General features: G+C 38.7%; 1 protein-coding gene across 8 annotated transcripts in view; it reads left to right on the forward strand.

The window, feature by feature from the left end:
* LOC145510507 (uncharacterized) overlaps positions 1 to 24310 on the forward strand; it is a 546282-nt gene that overhangs the window by 335540 nt on the left and 186432 nt on the right. For 2 of the 8 annotated variants that reach the window (XR_014057063.1, XR_014057067.1), the window contains one exon: positions 6859 to 7177. The exons of the other annotated variants lie outside the window; for them this stretch is intronic. The gene's annotated coding sequence lies outside the window, so the exon portion shown is untranslated. Of the gene's footprint in view, positions 1 to 6858; positions 7178 to 24310 lie in introns of those variants that run through there. 8 annotated transcript variants of the gene reach the window in all.

The raw sequence follows: 24310 nt of genomic DNA on the forward strand, positions 1-24310 counted from the left end.
ACAACTACTGGGCTGCAGATTCCTACTTCACCACATACCGACATGGGCATATTAACTTTTGTAAAGCTCAGTTTTTTTCATCTGTCAAAGAGGGCTAATCACTCTTAGTTCAGATAACCCTACACTTCTTTGTAATAGTGCTTATTACTATATTTAACTATGTCTTTTGTCATTTTGCTTTGGGACCAACTTTCCCTCTATGCCTAGAACTGAGAGGGTATTAGAGGATGCAGATCTTTCATTCTGAAAACCCGAAATGTTCCAGGCAAATTGGGATGAGCTGGCTACCCTCAGTTATGCCATAAACATTAAGAGACTGTTTAACATATGTCTTCCCTTCTAGACTGCACGCTTTATGTAGGTAGATATCTTGTCTGTCTTGTTCTAAGCATAGTGGCTGATGCATTGCAAGCACTGATAAATATTTGTTGAATAAATATGTCATAGTGAAAAGCGAAAGTGTGACTTTCTCAGTTGGGTCTGACTCTGTGACTCCATGGACTGTAGCCCACCAGGCTTATCTGTTCCTGGAATTCTCCAGGCAAATATACTAGAGTGGGTTGCCATTCCCTTCTCCAGTGGATCTTCCCAACCCAGGGATCGAACCCAGGTCTCGTGCATTGCATGCAGATTCTTTACCATCTGAGCCACCAGGGAAGCCCTCAAATATATTACAGTTCAGTTCAGTCACTCAGTCATGTCTGACTCTTTGTGATCCCATGAACTGCAGCACGCCAGGCCTCCCTGTCCATTGCCAACTCATAGAGTTTACTCAAACTCATGTCTATTGCATTGGTGATGCCATCCAACCATCTCATCGTACTTATCGTCCCCTTCTCCTCCTGCCTTCAATCTTTGCCAGCATCAGGGTCTTTTCCAGTGAGTCAGTTCTTCACACCAGGTGGCCAAAGTATTGGAGTTTTAGCTTCAGCATCAGTGTTTCCAATGAATATTCAGGACTGATTTCCTTTAGGATCCTTTTGGTTGGATCTCCTTGCAGTCCAAGGGACTCTCAAGAGTCTTCTCCAACACCACAGTTCAAAAACATCAATTTTTCAGTGCTCACCTTTCTTTATAGTCCAATTGTCACATCCATACATGACTACTGGAAAAACCAAAGCCTTGACTAGACGGACTGTTGTTGGCAAAGCAATGTCTCTGCTTTTTAATGTGTTGTCTAGGTTGGTCGTAGCTTTCCTTCCAAGGAGTAAGCATCTTTTAATTTCATGGCTGCAGTCACCATCTGCAGTGATTTTGGAGCCAAAGAAAGTAGTCTGTCATTCTTTCCATTGTTTCTCCACCTATTTTTCAAAGAGTGATGGGACCGGATGCCATGATCTTAGTTTTTTGAATGTTGAGTTTTAAGCCAGCTTTTTCACTCTCCTCTTTCACTTTTATCAAGAAGGCTCTTTAGTTCCTCTTCACTTTGTGCCATAAGGGTGGTGTCATCTGCGTATCTGAGGTTATTGATATTTCTCCTGGCAATCTTGATTCCAGCTTGTGCTTCTTCCAGCCCAGTGTTTCTCATGATGTGTACTCTGAATATAAGTCAGATAAGCAGGGTGACAATATACAGCCTTGATGTACTCCTTTCCCTATTTGGAACTAGGCTGTTGTTCCATGTCCAGTTCTAACTGTTGCTTCCTGACCTGCATACAGATTTTTCAAGTGGCAGGTCAGGTGGTCTGATATTTCCATCTCTTTAAGAATTTTCCAGAGTTCATTGTGGTCCACACAATCAAAGGCTTTGGGATAGTCAATAAAGCAGAAGTAGTCCGAAATGCAGTACTTGGATACAATCTCAAAAACGACAGAATGCTCTTTTCGATTCCAAGACAAACCATTCAGTATCCCAGTAATCCAAGTCTATGCCCTAACCAGTAATGCTGAAGAAGTTGAGCAATTCTATGAAGACCTACAAGGCCTTCTAGAACTAATGCCCAAAAAAGATATCCTTGTTATTATAGGGGATTGGAATTCAAAAGTAGCAAGTCAAGAAATACCTGGAGTAACAGGCAAATTTGGCCTTGGAGTTCAGAATGAAGCAGGGCAAAGGCTAATAGAGTTTTGCCAAGAGAATGCACTGGTCATAGCAAACACCCTCTTCCAAAAACAAGAGAAGACTCTACACATGGACATCACCAGATGGTCAATACTGAAATCAGATTGATTATATTCTTTGCAGCCAAAGATGAAGAAGTTCTATGCCGTCAGCAAAAACAAGACTGGGAGCTGATTGTGGCTCAGACCATGAACTCCTTATTGCCAAATTCAGACTTCAATTGAAAAAACTAGAGAAAACCTCTAGACCATTCAAGTATGACCTAAATCAAATCCCATACAATTATACAGTGAAAGTGACAAATAGATTCAAGGGATTAGATCTGATACACAGACTGCCTGAAGAACTATGGACGGAGGTGTGTGACATTGTACAGGAGGCAGGGATCAAGACCATCCCCAAGGAAAAGAAATGCAAAAAGGCAAAATGGTTGTCTGAGGAGGTCTTACAAATAGCTGTGAATAGAAGAGAAATGAAAGGCAAAGGAAAAAAGGAATGATATACCAATTTGAATGCACAGTTCTACAGAATAGCAAGGAGAGATAAGAAAGCCTTCCTCAGCGATCAGTTGAAAGAAATAGAGGCTGGCTGATGGTTTGTCAAAAATTGACAAACTATAAGCCAGACTCATCAAGAAACAAAGGGAGAAGAATCAAATCAACAAAATTAGAAATGAAAATGGAGAAATCACAACAGACAACACAGAAATACAAAGGATCATAAGAGACTACATTCAGCAACTATATGCCAATAAAATGGACAACTTGGAAAAAATGGACAAATTCTTAGAAAAGTATAACTTTCCAAAACTGAACCAGGAAGAAATATAAAATCTTAACAGATCCATAACAAGCATGGAAATCGAAACTGTAATCAGAAATCTTCCAGCAAACAAAAGTCCAGGACCAGAAGGCTTCACAGCTGAATTCTACCAAAAATTTAGAGAAGAGCTAACACTTATCTTACTCAAACTCTTTTTTTTTTTTTTATAAATTTATTTATTTTAGTTGGGGGCTAATTACTTTACAATATTGTAATAGTTTTTGCCATACATTGACATGAATCAGCCATGGGTTTACATGTGTTCAAACTCTTCCAGAAAATTTCAGAGGAAGGTAAACTCCCAATGAGGCCGCCATCACCCTAATACCAAAACCAGACAAAGATGCCACAAAAAAGAAAACTACAGGCCAATATCACTGATGAACATAGATGCAAAAATCCTTAACAAAATTCTAGCAAACAGAATCCAACAATATATTAAAAAGATCATACATCATGACCAAGTGGGCATTATCCTAGGAATGCAAGGATTCTTTAATATCTGCAAATCTATCAATGTAAGACACCACAGTAACAAATTGATAGATAAAAACCATATGATTATCTCAATAGATGCAGAGAAAGCCTTTGAAAAATTCATCATCCATTTGTGATAAAAACCCTCTAGAAAGCAGGAATAGAAGGAACATACCTCAACATAATAAAAGCTACATATGACAAACCACAGCAAACATTATCTTCAATGGTGAAAAATTGAAACCATTTCCCCTAAAGTCTGGAAAAAGGCAAGGGTGCCCACTCTTACCACTACTATTCAACATAGTTTTGGAAGTTTTGGCCACAGAAACAAGAGCAGAAAAAGAAATAAAAGGAATACAGATTGGAAAAAAAGAAGTAAAACTCTCACTGTTTGCAGATGACATGATCCTCTACATAGAAAACCCTAAAGACTCTACCAGAAAATTACTAGAGCTAGTCAATGAATATAGTAAAGTTGCAGGATATAAAATTAACACACAGAAATCCCTTGCATTCCTATACACTAACGATGAGAAAACAGAAAGAGAAATTAAGGAAACAATTCCATTCACCATTGCAATGAAAAGAATAAAATACTTAGGAATATATCTACCTAAAGAAACAAAAGACCTATATATAGAAAACTATAAAACACTGATGAAAGAAATCAAAGAGGACACAAATAGATGGAGAAATATACCATGTTCACGGAGTGGAAGAATCAATATAGTGAAAATGAGTACACTACCCAAAGCAATCTATAGATTCAATGCAATCCCTAACAAGCTACCAACAGTATTTTTCACAGAAATAGAGCAAATAAGTTCACAATTTGTATGGAAATACAAAAAGCCTCAAATAGCCAAAGCAATCTTGAGAAAGAAGAACGGAACTGGAGGAATCAACCTGCCTGACTTCAGGCTATACTACAAAGCTACAGTCATCAAGACAGTATGGTACTGGCAGAAAGACAGAAATATAGATCAGTGGAACAAGATAGAAAGCCCAGAGATAAATCCACACACCTATGGACACCTTATCTTTGACAAAGGAGGCAATAATATACAATGGAGAAAAGACAAGCTCTTTAACAAGTGGTGCTGGGAAAACTGGTCAACCACTTGTAAAAGAATGAAACTAGAATACTTCCTAACACCATACACAAAAATAAACTCAAAATGGATTAAAGATCTAAATGTTAGACCAGAAACTATAAAACTCCTAGAGGAAAACATAGGCAAAACACTGTCCGACATAAATCATAGCAGGATCCTCTATGATCCACCTCCCAGAGTAATGGAAATAAAAGCAAAAATAAACAAACGGGACCTAATTAAACTTAAAAGCTTTTGCACAATGAAGGAAACTATAAGCAAAGTGAAAAGCCAGCCTTCAGAATGGCAGAAAGTAATAGCAAACGAAGCAACTGACAAACAATTAATCTCAAAAATATACAAGCAACCCCTGCAGCTTAATTCCAGAAAAACAAAGGACCCAATCAAAAAATGGGCTAAAGAACTAAATAGACATTTCTCCAAAGAAGACATACAGATGGCTAACAAACACATGAAAAGATGTTCAACATCACTCATTATCAGAGAAAGGCAAATCAAAACCACAATGAGGTACCATCTCCCGCCAGTCAGAGTGGCTGCTATCCAAAGATCTACAAACAATAAATGCTGGAGAGGGTGTGGAGAAAAGGGAACCCTCTTACACTGTTGGTGGGAATGCAAACTAGTACAGCCAGTATGGAGAACAGTGTGGAGATTCCTCAAAAAACTGGAAATAGAACTGCCATATGACCCAGCAATCCCACTGCTGGGCATACACACTGAGGAAACCAGAATTGAAAGAGACATGTTTATAATAGCTAGGACATGGAAGCAACCTAGATGTCCATCAGCAGACGAATGATAAGGAAGCTATGGTACATATACACAGTGGAATTTTACTCAGCCATTAAAAATAATACATTTGAATCAGTTCTAATGAGGTGGATGAAGCTGGAGCCTATTATACAGAGTGAAGTAAGTCAGAAAGAAAAACACCAATACAGTATACTAATGCATATATATGGAATTTAGAAAGATGGTAATGATAACCCTATATGCGAGACAGCAAAAGAGACACAGATGTATAGAACAGTCTTTTGGACTCTGTGGGAGAAGGCGAGGGTCGGATGAACTGATAGAATATCATTGAAACATGTATATTATCATATGTGAAACAGATTGCCAGTCCAGGTTCAATGCATGATACAGGGTGCTCAGGGCTGGTGCACTGGGATGACCCAGAGGGATGGGATGGGGAGGGAGGTGGGAGGGGGGTTCAGGATCGGGAACACATGTACACCCATAGCTGTTTCATGTCAATTTATGGCAAAAACCACTACAATATTGTGAAGTAATTAGCCTCCAATTAAAATAATTAAATTTTAAAAAAGAAAGAGAGAAAAACAATAGAATGGGAAAGAATAGATATCTCTTTAAGAAAATTAGATTTACCAAGGAAACATTTCATGCAAAGATGGGCACAATAAAGGACAGAAATTGTATGGACCTAACAGAAGCACAAGATATTAAGAAGAGGTGAAAGAATACACAGAAGAACTGTACAAAAAAGATCTTCACAGCCCAGATAAACATGATGGTGTGATCACTCACCTAGAGCCAGACATCCTGGAATGTGAAGACAAGTGGGCCTTATGAAGCATTGCTATGAACAAAGCTACTGGAGGTGATGGAATTCCAGTTGAGCTGTTTCAAATCCTAAAAGATGCTGCTGCACTTAATATGCCAGCAAATTTGGAAAACTCAGCAGTGGCCACAGGACTGGAAAAGGTCAGTTTTCATTCCAATCTCAAAGAAAAGCAATGCCAAAGAATGCTTAAACTACCACACAATTGCACTCATCTCACACGCTAGCAAAGTAATGCTCAAAATTCTCCAAGCAGGCTTTAACAGTATGTGAACTGAAAAATTCCAGATGTTCAAGCTGGATTTAGAAAAGGCAGAGGAACCAGAGATCAAATTGTCAACATCCACTAGATCATCATAAAAGCAAGAAAGTTCCAAAAAAAACCCACCTACTTCTAATTTTCTTACTACGCCAAAAATATCAGTGGGTGAAGTGAAAATAAAATTTGTTAAAGTGTCTAGCTCAGAGCCTAGTGTATCATAACTGCTTAGTAAACGTAAGCACGTTTTGTCATTTTTCTGTAAGCACTCCTTAGTCTCACATATTTTGTTGACAATTTTTATTTTTAATAACCGTCTTTTACAAGTTTGCTGTGTAAGTTTTATAAGGTAATTAGGAGGACTAAATGGATACCACTAGATAACCATTCTGATATTTTGAGAATTGAGATATTTCAAAGGAATATCATCTAAGGTGTTTTTTATCCTTTTTCTTTGTGAATATTTCTGTTTGCTTTCCAACTTTGAAATGCTAATATCATGAGTCTCTTTTGTCTCTTGCATCTTTTAATTTAGGATTCTATTCTACCATCTATCATATAATTTCTGCTGCTGCTGCTAAGTCACTTCAGTCGTGTCCAACTCTGTGCGACCCCATAGACGGCAGCTCACCAGGCTCCCCCGTCCCTGGGATTCTCCAGGCAAGAATACTGGAGTGGGTTGCCATTTCCTTCTCCAATGCATGAAAGTGAAAATTGAAAGTGAAGTCACTCAGTCGTGTCCGACTCCTAGCCACCCCATGGACTGCAGCCTACAAGGCTTCTCTGTCCAAGGGATTTTCCAGGCAAGAGTACTCCACCTGCTGCCAAAACTTTTAACAAAGTGGTTAAAACAGGTGAGTTTATATACCAGAAGAGTAAAATGGAGAGCCTATTTCAGTGGTTCTGCAAGAGTTGAACAGTAATGCAGTTTGTATCTCTAGATACCAGTAAAGTAAATTGTAAAATAATTATTTCCTATTGTTAGCTGACATTAGGGTTATTAAATTACAACACAGATACATAATTATAAATTTTGTGTAAGTGTTATGAAGGGAAAGAACATGGAATCATGAAAGGATCTGAAGGAGGACCTGATCTAGTCTGGAAGGTGAATGAAGACTTTCCTAAGGAAAACAATAGAGAGATGGGGAGGGGAGTTAAGTAGACAGAAGGAGCATTGTGTGCAATGGCCCTGAGTCAGAGCAGAGCATTATGTGTTCAAGGAAAAAAGAGCAAGTGTGATGGAACTTTTAAAGAAGTAGAAATGCAGTTATTTTCTCTTCCATATTTTCCCCAACACCCAGCATTTCTACAGGCCTTTGAGTTCACCTTATGACATCTGCAGAGTTCTCAGATCCTAATTTCTTAAGTCCAAAAGCAGCCAATTTTGCCCGTCAAATTTATCTAAAATGAAAGTTATCTATACAAACTGACTTAGAGGCTTATCTTAAGGCATAAAGAAATCTCGCTTTTGTTGTGTTCCAATTATACAGATTCCATCCAAAGATTAACTAGCACATTGATAGGTGTGATTTAAATCCAGGAAGACAGTTCTTTCTTCAAGAGAAAACATAATTAGGAATGAGTCATTGTCTTTTTAAAGAGTAAGCTGTGAGGTCTAGAAAATTTGCAGACACAGTTCTCGCATATGCTAATTCCCTGCCAATGTAGATGGACTAGGCTACCTTGAAAGAGGTTCCCTGGGAGGTTTTAGAGACTGAAAATAATCATGTCAGAAAGAAAACTCCTCTACAGAAGGTAATACTTATCTTGTCATTTTAGACATATTGCATCTATGGTAGCTTCAAGGTACAGAGAGAAGGAACAAATATAAGAAATGAAGAGAATAAATAATATTTAAGAAAGGTTGAAGATTAAGGAGGCTCCTAAAAATAAAACTAGATAGAACACAGGACTTTCTGTGACTGTCTATCTTAAGCTTCTTTCAGGTCTAATGTGCAGATTATGTTGGACCTGGAGGAATGATAAAAAAGGTAGAGACCAGGGGAAGTGACTTCCTTTTATAAAATCCCAAGCTGGCGCAGAAGACAAAATCATGTGGCCAATGAGAGAGTATTCTACCCCCAAATTGACAGTCTCAGTTTATCCATGGGAAAACTGGGGGAGAGATGATCTACAAAATTACCTAGCCACTGCTTTTCAAAGGTGTCAAGGTCATGAAATACAAAGGAAGGTGGAAAAACTGTCATAGATAGGGGAAGACTAAGGATATATGACAATTAAATGCAATGAGATGACCTGAATTGAGTCTTGATACAGAAAAAAGCTGTTAATGAAAACACCAATGAAATCTAAAGTTTGCAGTGTAATGAAAAGTTTTATACCCATGATGATTTGTCAGTTTTTATAAATATACCATGGTTCTGTAAGATGCTGGTATTAAGTGAAGCAGGGTGAAGTATACCTAGGAATTCTGGATTTACAACTTTTCTGCACATTTAAAATCATTTCAAAATAAAGTTAAAAAATGAGGCCACATATACACAAATACCATATGGCTAAGGTTTCACTTTACAGATAGGGAAACTGAAATTGAGAAAGGCAACATGACCACCCAGAGTCTTACTTTGTTAGGCTTGGAGAACTTGGAGGTAAGAAATTTTTCCCACTCTGGGGAGTCTTTTCTCTGTGTTGGTACAAAAGGCTTGCACACTCCTAAAAAGAGCTCTTTCCATCCACCATACTCCATATGGAAACTGTTTTAGTCTTTTTTCTCTCTGTTTTCACAAATATGTAAAATGGCCCATATGAGGTCAAAAGTTAAATCCTTAGTATGGGCTATAATTCTGCAAGACTTGGCCTCTGACTCCCTCTCCAGGCTTACCTTTTCTCTACAGTTTATTCATCCTCTTCTTCCCGCAAACACATCATGCACTTTTCTGCCACAAGAACTGATTATCTGCCCAGGGAGTGGCACCCTTGCCCCCATACACACATAGTACTAGAAGTCCATCTTTAGGTCATAGGTAGCCTTCCATTTTGGTCTTCACCACCACCTATGAACCAATTTGTCAATTTTTTCTTTTTTTTAACCCTGGTAGTATTTTGTACCTCCCTAGTGAAACAACCAGCACACACTTAGCCTTGCCTATCATTGTTTCCCTCCACAACACACTATTAATATATACATTTGTAACTGATAAACTTTATTGCCCATTTAAAAAAAAACCTCTCAAATACTATTTGTTATTTTTAATACTGTATGCAATGATCCCTACCTACCCCTCTGCAGCCTGGTGCCCAAATAAATGCATTATACCCACACTGATAAGGTGAATGCAGTGTTTCTTGGGGGAGAGTCAACATTTAAACTACCTATGGAATAAATAGGTCATGAGATGAAAGGTAGACAATTGAAGCATTTCTCTGAAAACCAACTGAGCAGTTTAAAAAAAAAGTTGGAAATCTAACTTAGCTAGTTTGAAATAATCATATGTTTTCTCCTAATTTTAGCCTTTACACCTTGCAGGGTGTTCACTGAACCTTCTTTTTCTATAGAGAAAGTTGTCTTCCTTTTCTGTTTCACAGTAATGAAAGAAAGAGAAGTAACATATTGCAGGAGATACATTTGCAGAAAAGCTTCAGTAGCCTCTTGTCACGACTTCTGTATAAAAGAAAAAAAAAATTCCTCTAAACTACTCTAGAAATGAAAGAGATTGTTGAACAGTCCCTTCAGATTCTTCTCAAAGGTGCATTCTAAAGATAAGTTACAGTGAATGTCAGACCATTTATAGGAGCAGCAGGCTCCAGGCAAGGGTTTGTGTGTGCAAGAGAGTAGCAAAGAGCTAGAAGATGACTGAGTTAGGAGAGTACTATCATCTAGGCTCCTGATGTGGGTTTCCACTGGCCAGTGGCAAGAGCATGAAGTGATACAGAGATATGCCCTGTGTGTAAATCTTTTTTCCCTCCTCCTCCTCCTCTTTTTGATTATCATCTTCTTCATTATTATCATATTCATTATCTTCATCATCATTTGTGTTTCATCACTTGCAGAGACTTTTATGGTAAATATTGACCATGCTGTTAATTAGAGGATTTTATTAGGACAAAGACTGCTTGCTGTGCTATAACCAGTGGAGGATTTACTGAAAAGCTAATGTGTCTTAAGCCTCAATTCCCTGGCTTGCAAGAACCCCTTCCAAGAATGTCCATTTGATTTTGTGTTTATAATTTTGTTTTGTTTTTCTTAAAGAGCATACTCCCAAATTGTGTAAGCTTCAGGCTCCATAAAATATGAAACTGCCCCAATTACAATTATCCGGGATAGAAATTCAAACAAAAATACCGGTATGGAGTACATGACAAGCTAGATGACATGTGTTTTTATGCCTAGGGGGATCTTGCTCTACTAGCATACTGCATACCAAATGGAAACTCATTAGATCCTTGTTGAATTAAAATTGTTGACTGTGAAAAGCCACCACTTTATGCTCTTCTGCATTTGCTATTGCAGTAAATGAATACAAAGATGTGTGGTGTTGTGGTTAGAATCTCTCATCTTGCTGTTTGTGAACCTCCCGTGAGTGTAGGAAGATGCATGCCTTTGTTTCCATTTAGATGATATTTTTAATCTTTTATGGTGGGGCACCTCCTATTAAACCTTACATCAAATTATTTTAGGGCTTTTAACATCCTCTGCTGAATCTAGTGCCATCCTGGAAGAGCTTGTTCCAATGATATGTAAGCCTCTAATTTAGGAATGCACTGGCTAGAAGCCCATTTTGATTTTATAGTAGCCTATTAATAAAACATCATATTTAGAATTTCAATTCAAAGAAGGATTACAGCTTCTTGGGATTTTTCTCTGATCCCTGTGATGTATAAACTGTACAATGTTCTGTTTTTCCTTCAAAAATGCCATATTTTGAAATATTTTTTTTTTTTGGTATTCTTCTCAACATTAAATCAGTGTCAGGACTTGTAAAATTATTATCAGATATGTATATAGGGACAGTTGACACCCATCATCCCAGTATAAGTGAAAAGCCACACAGGAAACATGGGCAAGCCATGTTTGAATCAGGCTGACTTACCCATGTGGTGGCAAGCTGAGCCTCTGGAGCGGGTTGGTTGCCTGGTTCTTGGGCCCCTTTCTTATCTTACTAGTGAGGATTTTCCATCCTCCTCATTTGGGCAGGAATGAGTGGAGCAGGGTAGGAGAATTGGCAGATATATTCTTAGCATAATTTCCAAAAGAGCAGACATTGCTATTTTCTAAGGAAAAGTAGAAATACTAGATTAGGGATGGTGGAAATTAGGGGTGGGAGGAGGATGGATGTTCCTCCTATAGAATTGGTCAAGTTCTTGAACTGATTGAAAAATAGGCTTCAATTGCTTCATCTATTTATTCATCAACCATTTATTGTGCATCAATTATATAAAAAATCTCTAGATCTGTGGATCGTTTTCACACCTTCTAGGTGTGAAATACATGTTTTGCAGAGTTATACTCTCTATAGAAAGATAAATCCTTGAGAAACGAGACATTTGCTGCTGAGGATGCCAAAAGTTTGCCTGTCAAAATAGATAACCAAATGTAAAATAGAATGAAATACACATGAAAGGGAAATAATATCAAATTACAGTGTGGGGAGGTTCCAGGGGAAAATGGTAGCCTCTGACTGTGGAGTACAGTTCCACAGAGGCAGTGACTTGGACTAAGCCTTGAAGAGTGATTGGACTTGGTTCACTGAGACTGGCAGCCGAGGACATGCTAGGAATAGGGATAAATACGTGACGAGGCACAGGTATAAAGCACTTGATCCAAATGAGGAATAGCATAACAAACAATCTGGAGACTTGGAAAACTGAAGTGAGAGAACACTAAGATGCAGCTCCTCCCATGATTCTAATTAGTGTAGTCTTTTGTAAGTCTGCCTTGGGTAGACCATTTCTAACAAGACTGGAAGTTCAGTAGACTCAGAATTTTGATTTTATAAGGATTTCAGAGTGCCCTGAGTGATAGTATAGAATAACAATAGAAAATTCCATTTTTAAAGAAGTCCTAAAAATTACTTGCCTAGCCAGTCATTGTGATATGTGTATATATGTGTGTGTGTATATGATAGTGTCTATTTCAGAGGTGACAAAATTAAGCAACAAAGAGAACTGCTTGTCCAAGGTCCACAGCTAGTAAATGATCCAAGAATATAAGACAAATCTATATGACTCCACAGCCAATGTCTTAACTGTGATCAGTGTTTGCTGCATGGTAGGTAGGTCAAAAGTTAACATGCTCTAAATGTCTTTCTGGAAGAACCAGAGTCAAGACATGAAGCTTCCCGTGTTTCTAATTGCGTCCTCAGACGGTGGAACAGAGCCATCTCATTGCTAAGATTCACTGCCTTAAGAAAATGAAATTGGATGGCACCTGCCTCTAAGTCAGTCACACACATCGGGGCCCAACTGTTTCACCTTGATTTTTTTCTCAACCAGATGGAAAATCGGGCAATTCTTCAATTAAATGTCACCAACCCTCTTGCATACCCAGCAGCACATGCCTCATTTCTCAGGGGTTTGGCAACATTTCACCTCTTCAGTAGCTCATTTTCCTGGCTTAGCACTGGAAAAGTGGGGGTAAAGACACTAGTTTCAGCCTGGCTATTTCTTTCTTCTTAAGTTGCTCTCCTAGCAGAGAAAGAACAGTTTTACTCCTTTGAAGAAGCTTCTTGTTACCTGGTGCATGACTGTGGAAACTTCCAGTTCTCATTCAGTTTTTCAACCCATTTGGCACAGACTGGAAGGAAGAGATTTCTTCTTTGTATTGTAAATTAACACACCAGCCCTACCCTTTGTGGAGCCAATTAGAAAAGAGTAAAATCCAAGACTCTTTAGAAAAGGATCATTACCATGTTTAAGACCACGAATTGGCATCCATTTCAGCAAGTATTAACTGTACGCTAGCAGTTTTGTACTATACTTTTGAATCAAGGGAAAGGCAAATCCCAGATTTGTCAGTTAATCAACAAACATTTATTAAGTGTCTACCAGATAACAGAACAGTGTGGAAAATATTGATGATTCTTAAAAAGAACTCTACCCCACAGGGCCGTACAGTCTCTCTAGGGAGAAAAGTTAAACTATATGTATATAAATAACTGAGGGCTGAAGGTTCATATGTGCTCAAAGAGACATTATGCATCCTGCATTTTCAGACAAAGAGAATAGCTACTCTGGCCTAGAGAAGTCAGATCAGGCTTCTTGGAGAAATTGGGAGTAGGTCTTTATAAAGAGGTGAAATTCAGATAAGTAAGGAAGAAAGAATAAAACATCTCCAGGAGAGAGGGAGTGGAGTGTTCTAGCCCGGGCTGTGAACACATTCAATACTCAGTAAAGGCTGTTGAATTGAATAGAATTAAATTTGTATATTTCAGTTATATCCCTCTACTGCCATGTCTGATGGGTTCCTAATACTTTCCTACTAGAACAGAAGATGATATTGCTATGCTATGCTAAGTCGCTTCAGTCGTGTCCGACTCTGTGCGACCCCATAGACGGCAGCTCACCAGGCTCTGCCGTCCCTAGGATTCTCCAGGCAAGAACACTGGAGTGGGTTGCCATTTCTTTCTCCAGTGCATGAAAGGAAAAAGTGAAAGTGAAGTTGCTCAGTCGTGTCCGACTCTTAGCGACCCCATGGACTGTAGCCTACCAGGCTCCTCCGTCCATGGGATTTTCCAGGCAAGAGTACTGGAGTGGGGTGCCATTGCCTTCTCCGGAAGATGATATTACATACCTTTTTAATGTTTGAGAATACTTTCTTGGGGGAAATGGATTAATTCACTCAACAAATCTTATTTGAATTAGATTGAATCATGAGTTACCTCAACTATAAATGAACGGAGGCTTGGACCCAGTAGAGAGATGATGCTTGTTGCTTTTCCTTTTTCATGAGGCAGGGTATCTATTAGCAGCTTTCCTTACTGACAGCTATTTAATCATAATTGTGACTGGTTCACTGGGAGAAAGATAGGATAATGCAAATGGTTCAGTGTAAGGCGTGAAGAAAATAAAAACGTTCCATAAATTGACAGGATTTTTGTAGAGAAGGACTTGGTATCAGTTTTTTAAAATGATGTTTAATTTTGTATGGAAGTAATACATATATATGGGGCTTCCCTGTGGCTCAGATTGTAAAGAATCTGCCTGCCATGCAGGAGACCTGGGTTTGATCCCTGGGTTGGGAAGATCCCCTGGAGAAGGGAATGGACACCCACTCCAGTATTCTTTTCTTGTCTGGAGAATCCCATGGATAGAGGAGTCTGGCAGGCTATATAGTCCATGAGTTTGCAAAGAGTCAGACACGACTAACTAACACTTTCACTTTCAATACATATATATAGTAGAAAATTTTAATTTGTGAATATATATATATATATATATATATATATACACACACACATATGCATACACACAATTTTGTATTTTTTACGACATAACGTAATACTATACATATTATTTTGTAGTCTGTATATTTTCAGTTCATAAGCTTCACTTTTCCATTTCAATATGTTTTCATCTAATCTAATACCTGGACCTCATTCACATTTCCCCAATTGAATCAAATAAGCCCTTTAAGGCTGGTTTACTTAAATCAGTATTCAATTCAGGACCACACATGCATCTGGTTTTTTGGTCCTGTGTTATTCAGATCAGGCTGACGTAACAAAATACCACAGACTGGATGGCTTAAACAACAGGAATTTATTTTCTCACAGTTCTGGAAGCTAGAAGTCCCACATCAAGGTCCAACAGGATCAGTTTCTGGTGAGACCTTTCTTCCTGGCTTGTAGATGGCCACTTTTTCACTGTGTGCTCACATGGCCGTTCCATTGTGTACATGTACCGAGAGAGAGCTCAGACACAAGCTTGCTGTGTCTCTTTTTACAAAGACACTAACCTCATCATTACTATATCATTAGACCTTGATTACTTCTTTAGAGGACCCATCTCTAAATACTGTCCCCCTGGGGTTAGGGCTTCAATATATGAATTTGGAGGGGACACAAACATTCAGTTCTGTAATAGATCCTTAAGACTCTTTAATCTAGCTTAAATCCCCCTCCCACTTTTATGTATGATTCAATCTGTTGAAACATGTTAATCTTTTATGAAACAAAATTATACTCTAATCTCTATAAATTGTTTGTAAGATCCTTTCATGGTCACTATAAAATCTCATTGTGGAACAGTAATCTCAGTACTGCAGGTTGAAGGTTAGAGTTTTGCTCTTGACAGGCTGTTGACTGTTTTTGCAGCCTTAGGAACATCATTTCATTTTCATGAGCTTCATTTCCTGTATTGGACCAGAATTCTTGACCACTGTGTCTAAGGAAGGAGTACTGGATGTCGTGTTTACAACAAATTCCCCACAAGACTCTGATTCTTAGACAAGTATAGGAAACAGCAGGGTAGATCATATACTAAGGCTTTTTTCCACCTATGCTTCTGCTGTACACTATATAAATACATAAACTATATAAATGTCTTTAACCATAAGCCATGTTAGTTTCTGTGACTGCTGCAACAAAGACCACAGATTTGGTGGTTAAAAGAATACAAATGTACTATCCTATGGTTTTGCAGGGCAGAGGTCCTAAAATTAAGTATCAGCAGGAGTGTATTCCTTCTGGAGACTTTAGGGGAGAATCAATTTCCTTGTGTTGTCTAACTTCCAGAGGTTACCTGCATTCTTTGTCTCATGTCCCCATCCTCTGTCTTTAAAAACAGCAAGCTAGCATTTTCCAGTCTCTCTGTTTCTGGCCTTCTTGCTTCACTCTTATAAGGATCAGTTTGATTACACTGGTCCAAACTGGATCATCCAGGCGAATCTCAGCATCATAAGATCTTTCACTTAGTCACGTTGCAAAGAACCTGTTGTCATGTGAGGTGAAATCATCACAATCCCAGGGATTGGGATGTGGACATCTTTTTTTGTTCAGTTGCTAAGTTGTGTGTGACTCTTTGTGACCCCATGGACTGCAGCATACCAGGCTACCCTGTCCTTCACTATCTCCTGGAGCTAGCTCAAACCCATATCCATTGACTTGATGATGCCATCCAACCACCTCATCCTCTGCTGCCCTCTTCTCCTGACCTCAATCTTTCCCAGCATCAGGATCTTTTCCAATGAGTCGGCTCTTTGCACCCGGCGGCGAAAGTATTAGAGCTTCAGCTTCAGCATCAGTTCTTCCCATGGAAATTCAGGGTTGATTTCCTTTAGGATTGACTGGTTTGATCCCCTTGCAGCCCAAGGGACTCTCAAGAGTCTTCAGTCTTCTCTAGCACCACAATTTAAAAACTTCAATTCTTCGGCACTCAGCCTTCTTTATGGTCCAACTCTCACATCCATACACGACTACTGGAAAAACTATAGCTTTGATTATTCAAACTTCTGTTGGCAAAGTGAGGTCTCTGATTTTGAATATACTGTCTAGGTGTGATAGTTTTCCTTCCAAGGAGGAAGTATCTTATCACTTTATGGCTGCAGTCATCATCCACAGTGATTTTGGAGGTCAAGAAAATAGAGTCTGTCACTGCTTCCACTTTTTCCCTGTTTGCCATGAATTAATGGCACTGGATGCCATGATTTTAGTTTTATGAATGCTGAGTTTTAGGCCAGCATTTTCACTCTCCTCTTTCACCCTCATCAAGAGGGTCTTTAGTTCCTCTTCTGTTTCTGCCATTGGAGTGGTATCATCTGTATATCTGAGGTTATTGATATTTCTCCTGGCAAACTTGATTCTAGCTTGTGAATTATACAGCCTGGCATTTAGCACAATGTACTCTGCATATTCAGCCTACCACATAGACCTTTACCAGAAATTAAAATAATAACTGGAATAAATACTGAACATTTTACCTAAAAGACAATTTTATTTGCCTTATTAAACTTTATAATGAAATTTGAAGGATGAGTTTTCTGGACTATTATCAAAAGCAAGGAAAGATGGAAAGAAGGAAGGGAGGGAGAGTGAAAACTTGCTGAATTTTGAGTTTATCCCTCTAGATAATTTTTAAATCAACTTAAAATTTAATGTATTCTTTCCAAAGTAACACAGAATTTCCATTCTTTCATGAAAATAAGACTCATAAATTCCCTAGTCAACATTTCCATGATTGGGTTGAAACTTAAAAATTAATATGCAAATTTGTATTTGACCACATGGGGAGATAAAGGAGTTGTCTGCTTTGTGGTAAACTTGATACCTACTCCTAATATATCCAGGTTTCCCACTTCTGAAGTCTTCAAATTGATGTATAATAGCTCAGATCCTGTAACTGTAATGGATATTTTTTAAATTAATAGACAACTGTTGAGTATTATGCTCAAGCCCTCTACCAGGCTCCAGATAGAGATTGGCTGAGAAAAACAGACTTGTCCTCATGGAGTCTGCAGATGAGAGTAGGAGGCCGATAGAAAACAGGTGAAAAATAAAGAATCAAATGCATAAATCAACATATGCCACATGAAGGAAACAGCATAGTGTAGGAGTAAGACTTAGGAAGGATATCTGGAAAACTCTGTGTAAGGAAGGGCCTGTAGAATGGAAGCAGCTAGCCCTGGCTTCAAAACTTCAAACATCATTCTAAGTATGATGGGGAGCCTTTCAGTTTTTAAAGTGACTTCAATTTTTCAAAAGATTATTCTGGGTGTTGTGAAGAGACTGTAGCGGCCAGGCCTTGATGGAAGGTTAATAAAGTAGTGGAGGGAAGAGATTTGTGGTGGAGAGATGTGAATACAGAGTCTACTTTGGCAGTGGAAATATCAGAGCTTGTAGGCAGAAAATACGGACGTCCAAATGATGTCTCCTGGTAGGACTGGATGTGTAACATGTAGGGCCCAGTGAAAAATGAAAATGCGAGTTCCTTGTTCAAAGAACAGGAAAAAAGTGTCACTAAAAATATAAAACTGTTTCTTCTCATCCATGGTCTTTTTCTCCATCTGTCATGATGTTTTTATTTGCTTTTTAATGCCGTTCTCCCTTGGGCATCAGGATGCTTGTAGGACAAAGTCCAGACCCTCACAGGTACCCCTGGTTTCTGTCCCATAGCTCAGTATGGGCACAGTCAAGCTAACTGCTGGGTTTACTGTCTTGCCAACAATGGGACAGATGGATGTGTTGTGCCCTGTACTGGGAAGTTAATCCCCCACTTCCGTAGGCCTGCTGCTTCAACCGTAGGAAACAGGCAACCCCCAAGGTATTGTAGCCTCTGCGCGAGGATGTATTTGGTACCTGGATGAGGGTTGGGAAAGAGGCTTCCCCCACCAATTAGCCCTCACATACGTGACGGCACTGCCAGCCCAAGGCTGTGACGGCCACTACTATTCCCTGTTGAGACAACACAGGCTAAATGTGCTTACCTTAGACTGTCCATGGACCTGTGCTCAGGTCCACATTGCAAAACTCAGTGCCTCTTCTGGCCACCAACATGATCTGGTCACCGTCAAGGGTAGAGGGCAACATGGCAGTAACAGGAAGGGGGCATCTAGGGATGACTCAGGATACTACCGAACAGGAAACAAGAGACTGACAACCTGTCCTGGGAGGCAGGGAGGTGGCGGGAGGCAATTCCTCATGTGAGTCGAAGCTCCAAGCCTTTGGGGTGCTTCACTGTTCCATCAGGTTTCACTTATAAAACACAAATTAGAAGACCAATTAAGAAATTCAAGACGGCAACCACAAAGCATTAAATTTTAAGTGCAGGACCTTTCTGAGTGCATGTTCTGTGTGACTCTGCTGGAACAAGCCCATGAAGCTAGCCTGACTCCTGGGTTTCTGACTTAAGTTTCTTGGTAAATTTTGGGGCCATTTGCTGAGATGAGGCAAGAGTGAAAACTATCCAGTTTGCAAGGGGGAATCAGGTCTTCAGTTTCACAAAGCTAAATTCCAGATGCCTTTGATGTATCTGGGGAAAGATGTCAAGGAAGCAATTGGAAATATAAGTCTAGAGCTTTTAGAAGTTCTGGAGGCTTTGAAATGTTCAGGGTCATAACCTAATCATCCTGTTAACTCTTTCTCACAAAAGTAAAGTGCAGCTCCAGACATCTGGATATTTGGATTCTAGGTAAACAAGGATTTTCTGTGGTGGAATATCTCACACCTTTTAGCAAACCTCTGTATTTATTTGACCATGGCATTCATGAATTTCCAAAGGCCTTTCTTAACAATTCCATTTCTTTTGACTTTTGCAATTTCCAAATAGTATTTTTGTTTCTCAAGCAAAAAATAACTCTCGAATTATTCTGATCTTCAGTGTATGCGATTCTATATGGTGTTATAAATGCACAACGAGGGACACTAGAATCTTCTTTCTCTTAAAATATAATCAAAATGTGCAGCTGGACTAGATCCTTTTGCCTCAAATATAGTTTAAACTTGAAAAGTCTGGGCTTCGTGCTTGTTATTTGTGTGTTTTTTGCTCTTTTTCCCATAAATATGTTTCAAAATGAAGCTATTTCGACCACTCGCCTCTTCACCTGTTGTATGTGAAAAGGAGTCAAGAATAATTTAAAACAAGAGTTCTGTGCTCAAAGGAGTTACAAGAGGTTTGCCTTCCGGTGATATGTGAGAAAAACCTTCCTCTAGTGCTTTGCCTGTAGCAGTGTCAGGCTTCATGTATCTTGTTTTCCTCCCCTAGATGGATTCAGCCCCTAGGCTAGTTCTTTTTTTCTTTCTTTCTTTTAAAGGACAAAGTAAGTTAGTGCCTGATAGAACCTGCAGAGATGTGTTATAACGGTGGTTCCTTGTTAAGGTGTGATTGTTGTCTTTGACCTCTAGGCAGGACACTTCTAAATTGGGTCTCTTCAAGATGACGTGAGAGAAAACTAGGAACATGTTTATCAGAAGCTCTGGATTTTATGCAGTCTCCACCTCCAGTTAATGCTGCAGGCATCCCACTGAGAACAGGGGCATAATTAGAAATTATGTTAGAAATCTCTTCTTATAGATAAATATGGATCTTAAGATTGTCCCTTGTATTCAACCTGTTACAGTGGCCCAGTTTAAAGGAATACATCTCTCTCGTACCTTTACTATTGTTAGATGGTAAAGAAAGGATGTTTCAGGGGACCATGTTTAGACTTTATATTTTACAGGGAACTTCTCTAAAAAACCGAATTTCTCTAACAGATTAAAACAAGCACAATGCCTTGTAAATAAGAAGCATTCAGTAAATACTCATAAGACTTCAACTGGGCATGAATTGAAGAGTCAGAGCTATACACTCTAGTTCAACAATCCTGAGGGAGTCGGGAAAGTTAATTCAGCATACAGGTAATAAAAGTTGCCATAAGTAAAGCATGGTATTAGATGCTTAGTGGCATAAAAAAATAATAGGTAGAATATCAACTCTGACTCATAAGAATTTAGATAACACTAAAGCATACAAAATTCATTAGGATTAAATTCTTTTTCAAAATCAGAATAAAATGTATAAATCAGTCACTCTTAACATTTTACTTCTATAAATGACAACGTGGACTAGACTCATCAAAATGAGTAACGAAGTTGAGGTTAGGCTATGTTCCACAGCAAATATTCATTTTAATTCTGTCAACTGGGCTTTCTCTGAAAGTGGTTTTAAGAGTGTTCTTATTGCAGTATCCATGGATTGATACCTACTTAGTGTAAGAGGTGGTCAAAGCAGTTTTTTTATCAAGAGGGAGGAAACTAGCTTATAACCAAGTAGGTTTGAAACAGTTGTCGTTGTTGTTGTTCAGTCACTAATCACGTCTGACTCTGTTTTGACACCATGGATTGCAGCATGTCAGGCTCCTTTGTCCTCCTCCACCTCCCGGAGTTTGCTCAGATTCATGTACACTGAGTCCGTGATGCCATCCAACCATCTCATCCTCTGCTTCCTCCTCCTTTGCCTTCAATCTTTCCCAGCGTCAGAGTCTTTTCTAGTAAGTCAGTTCTTTGCATCAGGTGTTCAAAGTATTAGAGCTTCTGTTTCAGCATTAGTCCTTCCAATGAATATTCAGGGTTGATTTTCTTTACGATTGACTGGTTTGATCTTCTTGCTGTCTAGGGGACTCTCAAGAGTCTTCTCCAGCACTGCAGTTGGAAAGCATCAGTTCTTCAGTGCTCAGCCTTCTAGATTTGAAAGACCAGGTGATGTAAATAAGTCCTACCCAGAAAATGAACCTGCTTCTGACCAGGCCTTTAGATATAATTCCATTTTATATTAAAAGTAGTGTTATACATTACCATGAGGATACAATTAGCATTAGCCACACTGTGAGAAACTTGAGAAGACAATGTAGATTTTTAAAAAAGATATATGAAGAAAAAAGCTGAAGAGAGAGAAACTTAGATTAAAAGAGACTTAAAAACATTGAGCTTCAGACTTTAATTACTAGGCATATGAATCACCTGGTATCTGGTTATAACACAGTTTCTGCCTCAGGTGGTCTGGATAGGGTGGGGGTTGGCTGAGGTTCTGCATAGCTAACAAGCTCCCAGGGGAGCCCAGGGTGCTGCACCCTGACTACACTTTGAGGAGGTAAGATATAGGAGACAAGCCAACTCATAGCAATGTGTAGACCTAAATTTTATCCTGATTCAAACAACTAACTAAGGAAAGATTCATGAGAAAGTGGAAATATGAACACTAAATAGGGGTGTATTATGATATGAACTGCCCATATTTAGTGTTCCTATTTCTACTTTGATATGAACTATTGTTACATGATATGAACTATTGTTAAACTTTTAGGTGAAATAATGGTATTAGATCATGACTAATGAAAAGCTCATTTATTTTATAAAAGTACATAATGAACTTTTTCCAGTTGAAATGCTCCGATGTCTAGGATGGCTTCAAAATAACCTGGAGTAAGGGGGTACCTGGGTTGGAGTATGGATGAAAAATAAGTTTAGTCATGAATTATTAATTGTGTGGGGTTATGGGTACATTGGAGTTTTTATACTAGTCTGCCTACTTTTGTATCTTTTTGAAATTTTCCATGAGAAAAATTATTTTGTAAATATCTATTGCCCATGCATAGAAAAAACAACAACAACAACAGCTAGAAGTCTATTCTACAAAATTTAATGGTAGTTATTGGTCATTTTTATTTTATTCTTTGTGCTGCCCCATGGTTTCTAAATTTCTACAAGTCTACCTGTTATTTTTAAAATCAATACTGTTGTTATTTTCTGGAGAGGCCACTCATCACTGGCCCAGCTGGAAGTGTTTAGGCTTGACAAGGAAAACCAAGCCCCACCTAGAGGAACACAGGTGAAATGAATTAAGCTAGTTTTCCAGAAAAGAGAGAAAACAAGAAGGGGATGGCACATTTCTTTGGCTTCTTCCTCTGCTGAAGGAAACTTACACCGTGAGAAGAGGCTACGTGGTCTTTTGCAACGATGCAGCCTCAGAACTAAGGGCTTGAGAGGGGCAGGATAAAAGTCTGGGACATCTTGAGTCAAGCTATTTTAAACTTTTGTCAGAAAAAGTGCCTTAGAAATCCCTGCTTACAGCAAGCATCAGATCCTGCGAGATTGGAGCACCACCTGAATTTGGCCTTCTTCCTACGTGTGGTTTGCCAGAGGCTCTGTGACAAGTGCAAGGTAAAAGACTAATGATTTTAAGCCACATAGGCTTTGGACATAACAAAGTTTGGGTGCAAATCCTAGCCCTTCCCCTTAGCTGCTCCGAAGCGTTGACAAAGTGGTTTGCCTTCTTTAAGCCTGTATTTCCTGATTTGTAAAACAAAGAAACAACAAGGCCACCTCAGAGGCTTAAAAGTGCAATGCCTAGAAAGAGTACATATGCAATAAATAGAAGTTATTCTTGTGGTTATTGCCAGTAGAAAATAAAATATTCACGCCAGCCATTTAAACCAATCTTTGAAGGGTTTCCTACTTTGTTACCTTTTTATCGTTTACATTCTCCTTTTTTAGCTGTTAATGGACTTCAGGCTTGACTCTTTTCCCCAAAGGAGTGCTGAAATGTTCTCAAACTATCAGTTATCTTTATGCATATGGTTGTCACAAAACTGCTCAGGTCATGCATTCTCCCACGATGCTTCAGAGTTAGTGGATAAAATCTTGTGTAAAATGGAAACTCATGTTAGAGATTAATTGCCCTGGATGTTGTAAGTATAGACTGGGAAAAAATATTTTTTGTACTAAAAAATACAAGTAGGGCATATGAATTTTGATTAAATGCATTTAAGTGATGTAACAGAAAATTGATGTTGCTTCTTTGGGAAGCAAAACAAAACCATAAGATAGGGCCACTGAGATGTGAGTTTACTCTGTATGGGCCCTCAGTCTAACATGGCCATTTCCTACCACTGGGTCAGCTGGCTTGCTGTGTCTTTGCTCTACACCTGGACTCTCAGGAGAATTGATTTAAAATCTATTCATTTCACAACTTCATCCTCATCTAAACCAAAACACTAGTCTTATAAACACGTTTTACATTTGTGTGATTATTGTCGGTAGAAAATAAAATATCCTATAAAAGTGTCTAAAAGAATTGTAACTTCTGCATAGAAAGCACCTTTTCTTGCTAAAATTGTCCAAGAGTTCATCCATGTTGTTACAAACTGTAGAGGCTATGCCTAAATTCTTATGCAATGCCGAGAGCATAAGCATTACCTTTAGCTGAAGACCCTGAATTTTGGTTTTAAATCCAAAATTAAACAACAAAAAACATAATTGGAAAAAAATGACATTGTAACTAGGGTTAATGAAATCTGTTTTGTCTGCTTGCTTCCTGATTTCTTTCAGTATTTACTTGTTCTCAGGCTTGACCCTGGAAGGTTAAATCAAATCTTGCCCCAGAATAGCAAATCTAGAGAAATGGCTTTCTCACATCTGCTATAGCATGTGAACTTGTTATTTTCAGCGTATACAATGGATGAAGTAAAAGAAAAGCATGTTATTTGCCAGGAAAGTTGTCTTATCTATCAACTGAGGCTGGAGGAAGCCAGCACCATGCATGTTATATTTAGT

Source organism: Giraffa tippelskirchi, chromosome 6 (assembly GCF_054371585.1).
Source record: "Giraffa tippelskirchi isolate mGirTip1 chromosome 6, T2T-mGirTip1v1.2.pri, whole genome shotgun sequence".
Taxonomy (NCBI): domain Eukaryota; kingdom Metazoa; phylum Chordata; class Mammalia; order Artiodactyla; family Giraffidae; genus Giraffa; species Giraffa tippelskirchi.